The following is a 13,673-nucleotide window of genomic DNA, read 5'->3' as shown; positions in this document are numbered from 1 at the left end:
AAAAAAGGCACTCCTTCATGGTATGAGATTGTTGGCATGCACCCGAGGATTCGGTTAGCCATGGTTTGTGAAAGAAAGGTTGGAAGGAGTGCCAAATAAATATGCAATAATTCATGGGAGCCGCTCTTGAAAGTCCGGTTGGCGAGGTAGTTAGTGTACCCATTACCATTCGTTGACAACAACAAACACCTCTCAAAATAATTTTACTCCTGTCTTTATAAAAATGAAAAGCTCTAGCGCATGTTAATCCCTGCTTCCCTCTGCGAAGGGTCAATCTTTTACTTTTATGTTGTGTCTCCATTATTTCTTTGAGCACTATCTTGAGAGCACAACTGTCATTCTTAGTATAATATGCTTGTCTCAAAATATGATTGATTGTGGTATAACTTTGATGCATTTATCTTTTGACAATCACTACTTCTAGTCTTTCTATGAACTCCAGAGGTGCCCGGGCATTTATGTTTTGCCAATCAAATACAGGCAAGCGAGATACCACTTTATCATACTCTCTTATGAACATTGCAATCCTGCTTATATACATGATTCATGATGCTTATTATTAATTGTTGGTACCTCTCCATGATTGACATAGCTGTTAGATGATCTTATTTGCATGTATCTCATTATGAATTGCTTAAGTATTGGCCATAGCATGAGAATATATACATCATATGAGCAAATGTGTTCGTGAAAGTTCTTTTATCGCTCAGTTGTTAACTGAATTGCTTGAGGACAAGCAATAAGCTAAGCTTGGGGGGAGTTGATACGTCCAAAACGTATCTACTTTCCCGAACACTTTTGCTATTGTTTTGCCTCTAATTTGTGTATTTTGGATGCAACTAACACGGACTAACGTTGTTTTCAGCAGAACTGTTCTGGTGTCTCGTTTTTGTGCAGAAATCCAACTTTCGGGAAAATCCTCGGAATTTATGCAGAAGGTCCTATTTTCCCAGAATAATGACGGAGCCAGAAGGACAATTAAGGTGGAGGCCCGAGGGCCCCACACCATAGGGCGGCGCGGCCCAGGGGGGCCCGCGCGGCCCTGTGGTGTGGCCCCCTCGGCCGGCTTCCGACGCCCTCCTTCGGACTATTTATCGGCCTCGACCTAAAAACGCACGGAGAGAAGTCGAAGTCGCCAGAAACCCTCCAGAACGCCGCCACATCGCGAAACTCCATCGCGGGAGCCAGAAGTCTTCGTTCTGGCACTCCGCCGGGACGGGGAATTGGAGGAGATCATTGCCGCCATCACCGCCAACGCCTCTACATCAACCAGCCATGTTTCCCCCATCCATGTGTGAGTAATTCCCCCGCTGTGGGCCGAAGGGGATGGTAGGGATTGGATGAGATTGGTCATGTAATAGCATAAAATTGTTAGGGCATAGTGCCTAGTGTCTGTAATTGGTACTTTGATGATATTGTTGCAACTTGTTATGCTTAATGCTTGTCACTAGGGCCCGAGTGCCATGATCTTAGATCTGAACATGTTATTGTTTCATCATGATATTCATTGTTTATGGTCTTACCTATAAGTTGTATACACATGTCGCTGTCCGGAACCGATGGCCCCGAAGTGACAGAAATCGGGACAACCGGAGGGAATGGTAGCGATGTGAGGATCACATGTGTTCACGGAGTGTTAATGCTTTGCTCCGGTACTCTATTAAAAGGAGTACCTTAATATCCAGTAGTTTCCCTTGAGGCCCGGCTGCCACCGGCTGGTAGGACAAAAGATGTTGTGCAAGTTTCTCATTGCGAGCACGCACGACTATATATGGAACACATGCCTATTGATTGCTTTGTACTTGGACACCGTTTTATTATTATCTGCAAATGCCCTGCTATGATTGTTACATGAGTTTCTCTCATCCATGCAACGCCCGTCATCCGTCCCCGTGCCTACAGTATTTTAATCCTGCTGTTTACTATAATCACTACTGCTGTCTCTGTTACTCTGCTGCTGTTATTTCACTACTGCTACTGCTATAAAACTGTTACTACTGATAAACTTTTGCGAGCAAGTCTGTTTCCAGGTGCAGCTGAATTGACAACTCCGCTGTTAAGGCTTCCAAGTGTTCTTTGTCTCCCCTTGTGTCGAATCAATAAATTGGGTTTTACTTCCCTCGAAGACTGTTGCGATCCCCTATACTTGTGGGTCATCAATCAACGAGTCTTAGCAACGGTGCATACTAAGGACGATCAGTTCATGGATATGCGGATATCGTTAGTGCCCCAATAGTTGGAGGATTGGGACGCCTGGCATCTTCAACCTTCGTACATTCCCATAAAACTTATGAGTTTATGTAGTCTCATGAAATTATATTCTATCACCTTGCAACAAGGTCTTAGATATCACATATATCTCATACCTCGCTTATTTCTGAAAACAAAATTTTCAGCTCCTTAATTTTCAAACAGATTTGAACTTCAAGTTTCACGGAGACAAGATGATTCTAGGTACTAATTGAAACCATTGTTCTTTGAATCAACAATGTGAGGTTTACTAAAAATTTGCAATAGGACTTAATAATTTCTTGATTCTTTAACAATACGGTACCAGTCCGTAAATTTACTTGTCAGACTTAACAGTATTTCTATCTCAATTACAAAACTAGCGCATGGTAGAAAACGGATGCCAATTCTACAAATTAATTAAAAATACTATTCAGATTATGTTCATGATAATAAGTTCATGTTTTAATCTAATTACTAATGAACTCCCACTTAATACAACATCCCTCATAGTTGTTAAGTGGTACACGATCCATATCCACTACACCAAAACCGATCATCACGTGAGATGATGTAGCTTCAACGGTGAACATCAACATGTTGATCATATCATCCATATGACTCGTGTTCAACCTTTCGGTTTCCTGTGTTCCGAGGCCATGTCTGTACATGCTAGGCTCGTCAAGCAAACCCAAGTATTCCGCGTGTGCAAACATGTCTTACACCCGTTGTTTGTGAACGTAGAATCTATCACATCCGATCATCACGAGATGCTTCAAAACGACGAACTGTACCAACGGTGCATACGAGGGGAGAACACTTTATTATCTTGATATTAATGTGAGGGATCATCTTATAATTCTACCGTCGTGATCTAAGCAAGATAAGATGCATAAAGGATTAACATCACATGCAATTCATATGTGATATGATATGGCCCTTTAGTCTTTGCGCCTTTGATCTTCATCTCCAAAGCACGGACATGATCTCCATCATCAACGGGCATGATCTCCATCATCTTTGGCGTAGCGTCAAGGTCCATGGCGCCGTCTTCATGGTTGTTCACCTCATGTAGCAACTATTACAACTACTTTGAAATAATACTACAACAGGAAATATAAAGACAACCATAAGGCTCCTGCCGGTTGCAACAATACAATAATGATCATCTCATACATATTCATCATCACATCATGGCCATATCACATCACCAAACCCTGCAAAAACAAGTTAGACGCCTCTAGTTTGGTTTGCATATTTTACGTGGTTTAGGGTTTTCGAGTAAGATCCAATCTACCTACGAACATGAACCACAATGGTGATACTAGTGTTGTCAATAGAAAGAGTAAATTGAATCTTCACTATGGTGGGAGAGACAGACACCCGCAAAGCCACTTATGCAATACAAGTTGCATGTCGAGCGTGGAGAAAATCTCCTGAACGCGGTCATGTAAAGTTAGCCCGAGCCGCTTCATCCCACCATGCCGCAAGATGCAAACTACACGAACTAAAGACAACAAAGCATCAACGCCCACAAAACAATTGTGTTCTACTCGTGCAACCAATCTATGCATAAACCTGGCTCTGATACCACTGATGGGATTCGTAGCATAGAAAACAAAAAATTTCCTACCGCAAGAACGAAAACCAAGCCAAGATGCAATCTAGTAGACGGTAGCAACGAGGGGATCACGAGACTAACCCTTGAAGATTTCCAAAGCCTACGAGATTAGATCTCGTTGTTGCAGAAGATGATCACTTGCCGCTTTCAAAAGCGCGTAGAAGATCTTGACGGTGCCACAATCGGGCAGCACCTCCGTACTCGGTCACACGTTCGGTGTTGATGAAGGCGACGTCCTTCTCCCCGTTCCAGCGTGCAGCGGAAGTAGTAGATCCTCCTCGGAATCCCGGCAGCACGATGGCGTGGTGGCGGTGGTGGTGGAGATCTCCGGCAGGGCTTCGCCTATGCGCTGCGGGAGAGATATGTGGAGGAGGGGTGGCTAGGGTTTGGGGAGAGGGGGGCTTGGGCGCCGGCCTCAAGGGGTGCGGCCAAGGTGGTGGCTTGAGTGGTCGCCCCCCTCCCCTTGTCCCTCTTTTTATAGGTGGAACCCCCAAGAGTTGGACTACAAGTCTTCGAATAAGACCCCAACCCAAGACATTCCATAAGGTGGGAAACCTACCCAAGGTGGGACTCCTACTCAAGGTGGGACTCCCACCCCTTCCTTGGGGGGGTGGCCGACCACCATGGGTGGAGTCCACCTGGGACTCTTCCCCCCTTATGCTGGCCGGCCATGCTAGGTGGAGTCCCCACCTTCCATGGTGATTTCTTCCGGACTTTTCTAGAACCTTCCATAAATGCGCCGGATCATTTTCAAACTTGGAAAATGACTTCCTATACATGAATCTTATTCTCCGGCTCATTCCGGAACTCCTCGTGATGTCCTGGATCCCATCCGAGACTCCAAACAAATATTCGAACTCCATTCCATATTCCATATCTACTTAAACGACATCAAACCTTAAGTGTGTCACCCTACGGTTCGTGAACTATGCAGACATGGTTGAGACTTCTCTCCGACCAATAACCAATAGCGGGATCTGGAGATCCATAATGGCTCCCACATATTCAATGATGACTTAGTGATCGAATGAACCATTTACATACGATACCGATTCCCTTTGTCACGCGATATTTTACTTGTCCGAGGTTTGATCATCGGTATCTCTATACCTCGTTCAACCTCGTCTCCTGACAAGTACTCTTTACTCGTACCGTGGTATGTGGTCTCTTATGAACCATTCATATGCTTGCAAGCTAATTAGACGACACTCCACCGAGAGAGCCCAGAGTATATCTATCCGTCATCGGGATGGACAAATCCCACTGTTGATCCATATGCCTCAACTCATACTTTCCGAATACCTAATCCCACCTTTATGACCACCCATTTACACAGTGGCGTTTGATGTAATCAAAGTACCCTTCTGGCATAAGTGATTTATATGATCTCATGGTCTAAAGGACTAGGTAACTATGTATCGAAAGCTTATAGCAAATGAACTTAATGACGTGATCTTATGCGACGCTTAGGGCCTCTTTGTTTGGGCTGGCTGCGGCTAGCTGTGGCTGGCTGTGCAGCTGTGCAGGAAAAGCTGCTGCGCAGGGAAAGCTACCGTTTCGAGTTTTACTCTTTGGCTGTTTGACTAGCTGTGTGGCTGTTTCGAGTAGTGTAAACTGAGAAATTGTCTAAAATTCCCCGAAAGCGTATATTTTCACCAATTTAAGTATAATCTTTACTATTAAATTGCAATAGGCGGTTGTTGGTGTCACAAACAGACTAAAGAGTTTTTTAGGCCCAACGTCTTTGTGCAACCGGCAAAAGCTGAACACGCATCAATGTACTATTGGCACCGGCAAAAGTTCATCTACAGTAATGTCATAGCAGAATATTTATGAAAATTTTCCCGTAGCAACGCACGGGTATTTAGCTAGTAAATAATGTATCGGTAAAATTCAATAGAAACATGGATCGCAAGATAATACCATGAATACCCAAGAATATGGACGAGAAATATTTCATCAAATACATATCCATCACAAATATAGTTATATCGAAAAACATATCCATCACAGATTTCGTTTTATCCAAAATACATGTTCATGCCATTATACGAGCAAGCACAGAGCATCACGTGTTGAGAAATAGCTCACGGCAGCATGTGCGTAAAAAGTTAATTAGCTCTAGCAGCTAGAACGTTCACAAGCATCGGGAACAGAACACAAAGATCCAGCGACCATAAACTAGACTAGGAAGAAAGGGCCGGCGGAAGACAGCTCACTTCACGGGACAAGCGGACCGTGGGAGAACAAATGGACATGTGCGAGTCGGCCTCCGGTGGCAGTTTTCCAGTAAATAGATCAACCGAAAAGGGTAAAGCTGGATACCTGTTCGGACTGAAGAAGAAAAGCTCGGGAAGCACCTCGATAGGTGCTTTTTCGTGTCTACGGGAGGAGCATCGGCTTTGGCAAAAGCCAACAGCAAAGCCCACTCCTTTGTTTCATTTAGCCTACTTATTTTTGTGGAAAGCACCTAGAAGCTGAAACAAAGAGGTCCTTAATTTGGGTGTGTCCATTACATCATTCACTTAATGACATAATATTGTTATTAATAACATCCAATGTTCATGATCACGAAACTATGATCATCTATTAATCAACAAGCTAGTTATACAAGAGGCTTACTAGGAACTCCTTGTTGTTTACATAACACACATGTATCAATGTTTCGGTTAATACAATTATAGCTTGGTATATAAACATTTATCACAAAGATATATAATAACCACTTTATTATTGCCTCTTGGGCATATCTCCAACAAGATCCAGGTATACCTACAATTCCTTGCTCTATTAAAAATAGTTATGTTAAGACTGCTCTATGTGATTTAGGAGCCGAAGTTAGTGTCATGCCTTTTTCTCTTTATAGAAGACTTGATTTAGAAAATTTGATACCTACTGATATATCTTTGCAACTGGCTGATAAGTCCACTACTGTTCCTGTTGGTATATGTGAGGATGTTCTTGTTCAAGTTGCTCATAATTGTTTAATTTTAACTGACTTTGTTGTGCTAGAAATGAGCGAGGATGACAATATGTCTATTATTCTTGGGAGACCTTTTCTTAATACTGCAGGGGCTGTTATTGATAGCAATCAAGGCAAGGTTACTTTTAATGTTAATGACAAGGAGCATACCGTATATTTTCTGAAGAAGATTAATGGGACATATTGCCTAAATTCTATTATCAATATTGAGACCATTCAAATTGGTCAAATACATGTGCCTATGTCAAAGCCTCATAAGGAGTGTGATATTATTATGATTGGAGATATTCCTATTCAAATTGAGGTAACTTGATTATTTTGTGAAAATGCAAGGTTTTACTTCATATAAAATTATTTTTGATGTCAAAACCTGATCAACCTTCCCACCAAAGTGATTTTGATGAATGAAACAATGCTTTCATAAGTGCCACTACTGTTTAATTTTCATATTAGAATGTTTTAGAGCTACTGGAAGTTTTATTTGGTTTGGTCTTTCATCGTTGTTTAAATTTTTCCTGCGCTGAATCATTTGTTTTAAAATATGGAATTTGGTCAAAAATGAAGTTTCTCGAAAAATTCCAGAAAGTTTACCAAAAAAATATTCATGAGATGAGGAGGATTGGGACCTGAGGCTGCTCAGGGGGGGGGGGGGGGGCAGGCCGGCCATACATTTGCCAGGCGCGGGCACCCCCCTGGTCGCGCCTGCTATGTGTATGGGGCCCTCCTGGCCCCACTCACTCATCCCTTCCACTCATTTCACTCTCTCCCGAAAAAACTCGTACCAGTTCGTTCTCACTTGCGTTTTCTCCCGAGAGCTCAGGATTTCTCGATCTCCTTGCTCAGCCTAGATTTATGTCTGAATTTTGGCACATTTGCTCTCCGGTATGTGACTCCTCCGCTCATCCAAGTAGAATTTTGTTTGGTGGAGTATATCTTGAGTATTTTGCCATCTTAGGTGACATGTTATGTGAGCTTGCATGCTTGATTTATGCTCTTAGAAGTAGTTTTGATGCATGTTTAGCCTTCCTACTTTTTGTTATAGTGATTCTACCTTGTTTATTTGTCTTAAAATAATTTTTGTGAGATTTGTTGAAAAAATTCAGAAATGGATGGCAATGCTTATCAAATCCTTCAGCATGAATTAGAAGTGGGACAAGTCATGAGAGTTCATCGAGAAGAAAGTGTCTTCCCTTCTTTATATCCATGTCCCGAGTTCATGAGCATTGCAGGAATTTCTGCAGATTTCCAATTGTTGCCTCAAAGGGCAGGGTTAGAAAACTTTTCTTGTGATGAACCTTTTCAGTTCTTGAAGCTAACCATGTCTGTGGTGCAGGATTTTGAGTGGAATTTCAACTCTTCTAACCCCATGGTGCATTATAAAATATATAACAAATCTGTTAGCTTGCCTCTTAGTGTTTTCTGTGCAACTATTAAGGTGCCTTGTTGGGGATCTTATGAGAAGCTCAAGGAGAAACCTCAACACTTGGCGGACTTATACAAGGAAATTATCCAGGGGAGGAGCTTCAAGGACGAGAATGGTAAAAAAAGAACATCCAACTCCCATCCATACGGTATTTTGCCTATTTTGTTACAAAGTGCATCTTGGCAAGGAAGAACGCAAGTAAGTTATCCGCACATGATTTAACTTTTATAGCTGCTGCGGTGAAGTAAGATCGAACTTACAACTTGGATGCCATGATAACCCAACGCTTGGCTCTTAACCGCGAGAAAGGAAGTATTTGTGGAGGTCTTATTGCCTCCCGCTTACTTGCTTTCCACGGTGTGGCACCGCATGCGCTTGATTTGGCATTCAGTTCGAGAAGACTTGATCTTAATTCAATGATTCAACACCAGTTTGTTTCTCCCGATTCCGAGCATGACCATTTACTCTATGAAATATCTTTCTGAAAGAAAGCTAGGAGAGTAATTCAAACTAACCGCACAGTTAGATTGCCTGCACCGCTTCTTGATTTTTCTGGCAGGAGAAGCTTGTCACTTTTGGAGCCCGAGATGGACGCATACATAGCAGAGCAAGACCAACAAGCGGAAGGTGATGGGGGAGAAGCCGAAGATCACTCTTTTCAGCCCGCTAGCACTTCGGGATTCTCCTATCCACCACCGGACTATGATTATCGGCAACACACTTCATCTTCTTCATATGGTCCCGGGTATCAAGGCACGGGGGATTCAAGTGCTTGGGATCCCAACTATCGCTGGTATTAGACCTCAATTAGGCCAAAAGCCTAAGCTTGGGGGGAGTTACGCCAGCATCACTCATTCATTGCATATTACAATTGTCGGTCATTTGTATATACTTGTTTCGCTTCTTTTTGTTGTTTCTCTTTCGGTTATTTTTATTACAGTAGGTTCTTATTTTAGTTTTTGAAGGTTGTTACTACTGTAGTAACCTCTACTTTCACTTTTTATTTCATTTATGTGCCGATGGTTGACTCTAATATGAGGAAGATGATATTTGGGGAAGTGCTGTCTAAAAAAACAGATTCTGGACTGATACTAGAAAAATTCCTAAAAATAGGCAGTACGTTATTTTGAGCTGCCAATTTTTTTTCATGCTCCCCATGTTATAATCTAACTTTCATTAGTTGAGAACTTTTCGAGTTGAGCAGCATAACATTTTCGAAACAATTCATTAATGTACTGTTGTCAAGTTTTGGCAGATTTCGGCCACTTTGCTTTTGTATGACTCTTTTAGTTTTTTTTCTCTTGTTTTTGCTTTGTTTCTTTTCTAAAACACAAAAATATCAAAAATATTTCTGCTGGTTCTCTTTATAATTTGTTTATTTGGTTTCTTGTTCCTATTTTTCTTTATTTACTATCGTTGGTTTGCTATGAGAAAATTCAAAAAGATTTTACTTTCGTTGGGTGACTCTAATATCGAAAATCCAAAAATATTTGTTCTTCTTCTTTGGTTTTGTATAGTTTGATGCACAGTGGTCTCTCAAGGCTATATTGGAGCATGGTTTTCATTTTATATCATTCGAGCCACACAAGTATAGCAATAATGACGATCTACGACAATCTGCTTGTGGTGAGAGGCTGGTATGAACTCTATTTGTTTTCATTTTTGTACACATACTCATCTATGTGAAGGTACTTAGTTTATTCATGTGGGATGTATGTTACTCAATTATATTCAGTAGTACCGCTCTCTCACGACTGGTTTCAATTTACATTTGGTGGGTAATATTTTACATTCGCGTTTGCTTGCATTGCTCTTTTCATATAGCTGTATTGGCATTGTGGTATCCTCCTCTGACTGTTTCATTTGAATCGACTTGGCACGTGCTCACGCACGCATATGACTGAACAATAGTCAATTAAGCCTTGATGATTTATTTTGCCTCGGAGTTCTTGCATTGCGTTTATGCCTTTTTTAATCGTGTTTTGTCGCAAGCATGATTATGGCCGCCAATGCATTTTTAATTGTCGCTTCCCAATCTTTTGCTAGCCTTAACATGTACTGAGCGGAGTTACTGCTCGTGCATCCAACTACTGAACCAAATCATACCAAATGAGTCCACCATATCTACCTACACGTGGTATTTCATCGCCACTCCAAGCAAATTTGCATGAGCTACCTTTAAAACCTTCAAACAAATCCTCGTTTTGTGACACTGTTTTTAGCTCATGAGGATGTGAGAGTTATTATTGTCGTCTTCCATGCTTTACTGAGTACCGCAAGACTCGTGAACTTCATCTCGCTTGTCAATAAAAAATGATAGATATAAAAAGAAGAAGAGCTGGTTTGACCACAACTTCCAAAAGGGGAAGAAAATAGAAAATTATAAGAAAGTAGCACTCCTCCATGGTTTGTGATTGTTGGTCGGCACCCGAGGATTCGGCTAGCCATGGTATGTGTAAGCAATGTATGGGAGGAGTGTCACAGTTTTATAAATAACATAGATGAAAAGAGGTTTCGCCCAAATATTTCAGAACCGCTCTCAAACTTGTTTAGTATGGAAGATGACAAAAACCCTTTTACCGATTCGTTGACAAAAGCAACCACCACTCAAAAAGCAATTTTACCTCAGTTTTACAAATGAAAAGCTCTAGCACATGTTTAATCTCTGCTTTCCTTTGCAAAGGACCGTTCAACCACCGCAATGTTGAGTCACCATTCTCTCTTTTAAAGCACTTTCCTAGAAGCATTGGCAGTCATTCTTAGTGTAATGTGCTTGTCCCAAGACAAGATTATTTATTGCATATTTGTGATGCTTGCATCTTTCGATATCTTTACTTCTAGTCGTCTTTTGGACTTCAGAGGTGCCCTGTGCATTTATGTTTTTCTTCCAAATAGGGAATGCGAGATACCACTTTGTCTTACTTCATTATGACTATTGCAATCTTGCAGGTGTTTATGTTTCATGTTGCTTATCATTGCTATTGGTATCCACTCATGGTTTGCATTACTGCTGATTATGTTGTTTCACATGCTCCTTATTTATGAATTAGCTAAGTATTTGATCATCCGTGAGAATATATACATCTTATGGAACAAATAGGTTCGTGAAAGTATTTTATCGCACTCAGTTGTCACTGAATTGCTTGAGAACAAGCAATAAGCTAAGCTTGGGGGGAGTTGATACGTCCAAAACGTATCTACTTTCCCGAACCTTTTTGTTATTATTTGCCCTCAAACTTGTGTGTTTTGAATGCAACTAACGCTGACTAACGTTGTTTTCAGCAGAATTGCCCTGGTGTCTTGTTTTTGTGCAGAAAATCAACTTTCGGGAAAATCCCAGAAAAATACCCAAATGCCTTATTTTCTCGGGGAACTCACGGAGCCAGAAGGTGAAGAGCAGGGGGGCCTGGAGCTGGGAGTACATGGCCTAGGCGCGACCTAGGCCTGGCCGCGCCTAGGGGGTGTATTCCCGACCCCTTCGTCGTTTCGGCCTCCCCTTTCGGCTATAAGATCCTCGTCACGAGAAAACCCCTGGGGGTTCGAAGTTATTCCAGAGAAAAGTCTGTAGCGCCGCCGCCTCGCGAAACCCTATTTCGGAGGTAGGAACTCCGTTCTGGCACCCTGCCGGGACGGGGAATCGGACGAGATCATCGCCATCGCCATCACCGACGCCTCTCCATCAACCATCCACGATTCCCCCATCCATGTGTGAGTAGTTCCCTCGCTGTAGGCTGAAGGGGATGGTCGGGATTGGATGAGTTCGTTCATGTAATAGCATTAGAATTGTTCGGGGCATAGTGCCTAGTATCCGTTGTGAGTATTTTATGCATTGTTGCAACTTGTTATACTTAATGCTCGTCACTTTGGGCCCGAGTGCCATGATCTCAGATCTGAACATATTGTGTTTTCATGATGATGCTTCATATATTGTTCTTGATCATATCTGCAAGTTGTATACACATGTCATTGTCCGGAACCCGAGGCTTCGAAGTGACAATAATCGGGACAAACGGAGGGAATGGCTTTGATGTGAGGATCACGTGTGTTCACGGAGTGTTAATGCTTTGCTCCGGTACTCTATTAAAAGGAGTACCTTAATTACCAGTAATTTCCCTCGAGGCCCCGCTGCAACGGGCTAGTTGGACAAAAGATGTCGCGCAAGTTTCTCATTGCGAGCACGCGTGACTAAATAGGAACACACGCCTATGGTTATTTTATTCTTGGATACTTGTATCACTTTATCTGCAAATGCCCATGTTAGCTATTATATGAGTCGTCTCATTCATGCAACGCCCGGTTATCCATCCATGTGCCTACAGTATTTTAATCCTGCTGTTTACCGTATCCACCACTGTTGTTTTTTACTTTATTTCTGTTGTTACTTTATTACTGTCACTGCTATAAAACTATTGCTACTGATAAACCTCTGCGAGCTAGTCTATTTCCAGGTGCTGCTGAATTGACAACTCGACTGTCAAGGCTTATATTTATTCTTTGGCTCCCCTTGTGTCGAATCAATAAATTGGGTAATACTTCCCTCGAAGACTGTTGCGATCCTCTATACTTGTGGGTCATCAATCCTCCACCGAGGGAACCCGAAGCTGGGTATATCGTGTGCCCAATCTCGCTTTTGGAATCTCCATCGTCGCTCTCTCCGAAACCCAAGTCTACAATACGTAGGCATTGGTGAGGTGATCCCTCGTCACCAACCACATGGGTTTAAATCCTCAAAGCGGCACATTCAGGGATTAAAAAAACGTAGTAGGGGTTTTTCCAACCACATTCACTTAAAAGGGAAAAATTGGACTTTTTCTAAAGACCAAAACCTAGTCGGTTAACCTTGTTTCTGGTTCATAGGGTACAACGGTGCATCCCAATTCTACACTAAATGGGTTGGCCCACTTAGTTAGCGGTGAATCTAAAACGCACGCTATAAGCGAGAAATGAGAGGGCAAGCCATGTTTAAAAAATGGCAAAGATTAAAAAATGTACAAATTTTAAAATGTTCAAATTTTAAAATATTTCAAATTAAAAGTGTTAAGCTTTTAAAAGTTGTAAACTTCAATAAATCAAATTTTAAAATTGTTCAAATTCATAAAATGTTTATATTTAAAAATGGACGCCTTGGAATTGCCAACCATATCGGCATAGAGGATCTCCGGAAGCTAAAAGCTCAAATAGGGGACCCACAAAAGAGCACCCACCTAAGTCCCACTTGTAGTATATTTTGCTTTTCCTAGTGTAAATTTTGACATAAAATTTTGAACTAGAAAAGCCAGAATACACTAAAAATGAGATCCCAGTGGGATCCCACTTTCACACCCTAAGAACCCTGGATTCATCATTTGGGTTTACAGTCTCAAGATATTTTATTTAAAAAATGAATCTAAAAAAGTAAAGGGAAAAACTAAGACAAC

The sequence above is a fragment of the Lolium perenne genome, chromosome 4 (assembly GCF_019359855.2).
Source record: "Lolium perenne isolate Kyuss_39 chromosome 4, Kyuss_2.0, whole genome shotgun sequence".
In the NCBI taxonomy this organism is placed as follows: Eukaryota; Viridiplantae; Streptophyta; class Magnoliopsida; order Poales; family Poaceae; genus Lolium; species Lolium perenne.
Note: the sequence above shows the minus strand (reverse complement) of the source record.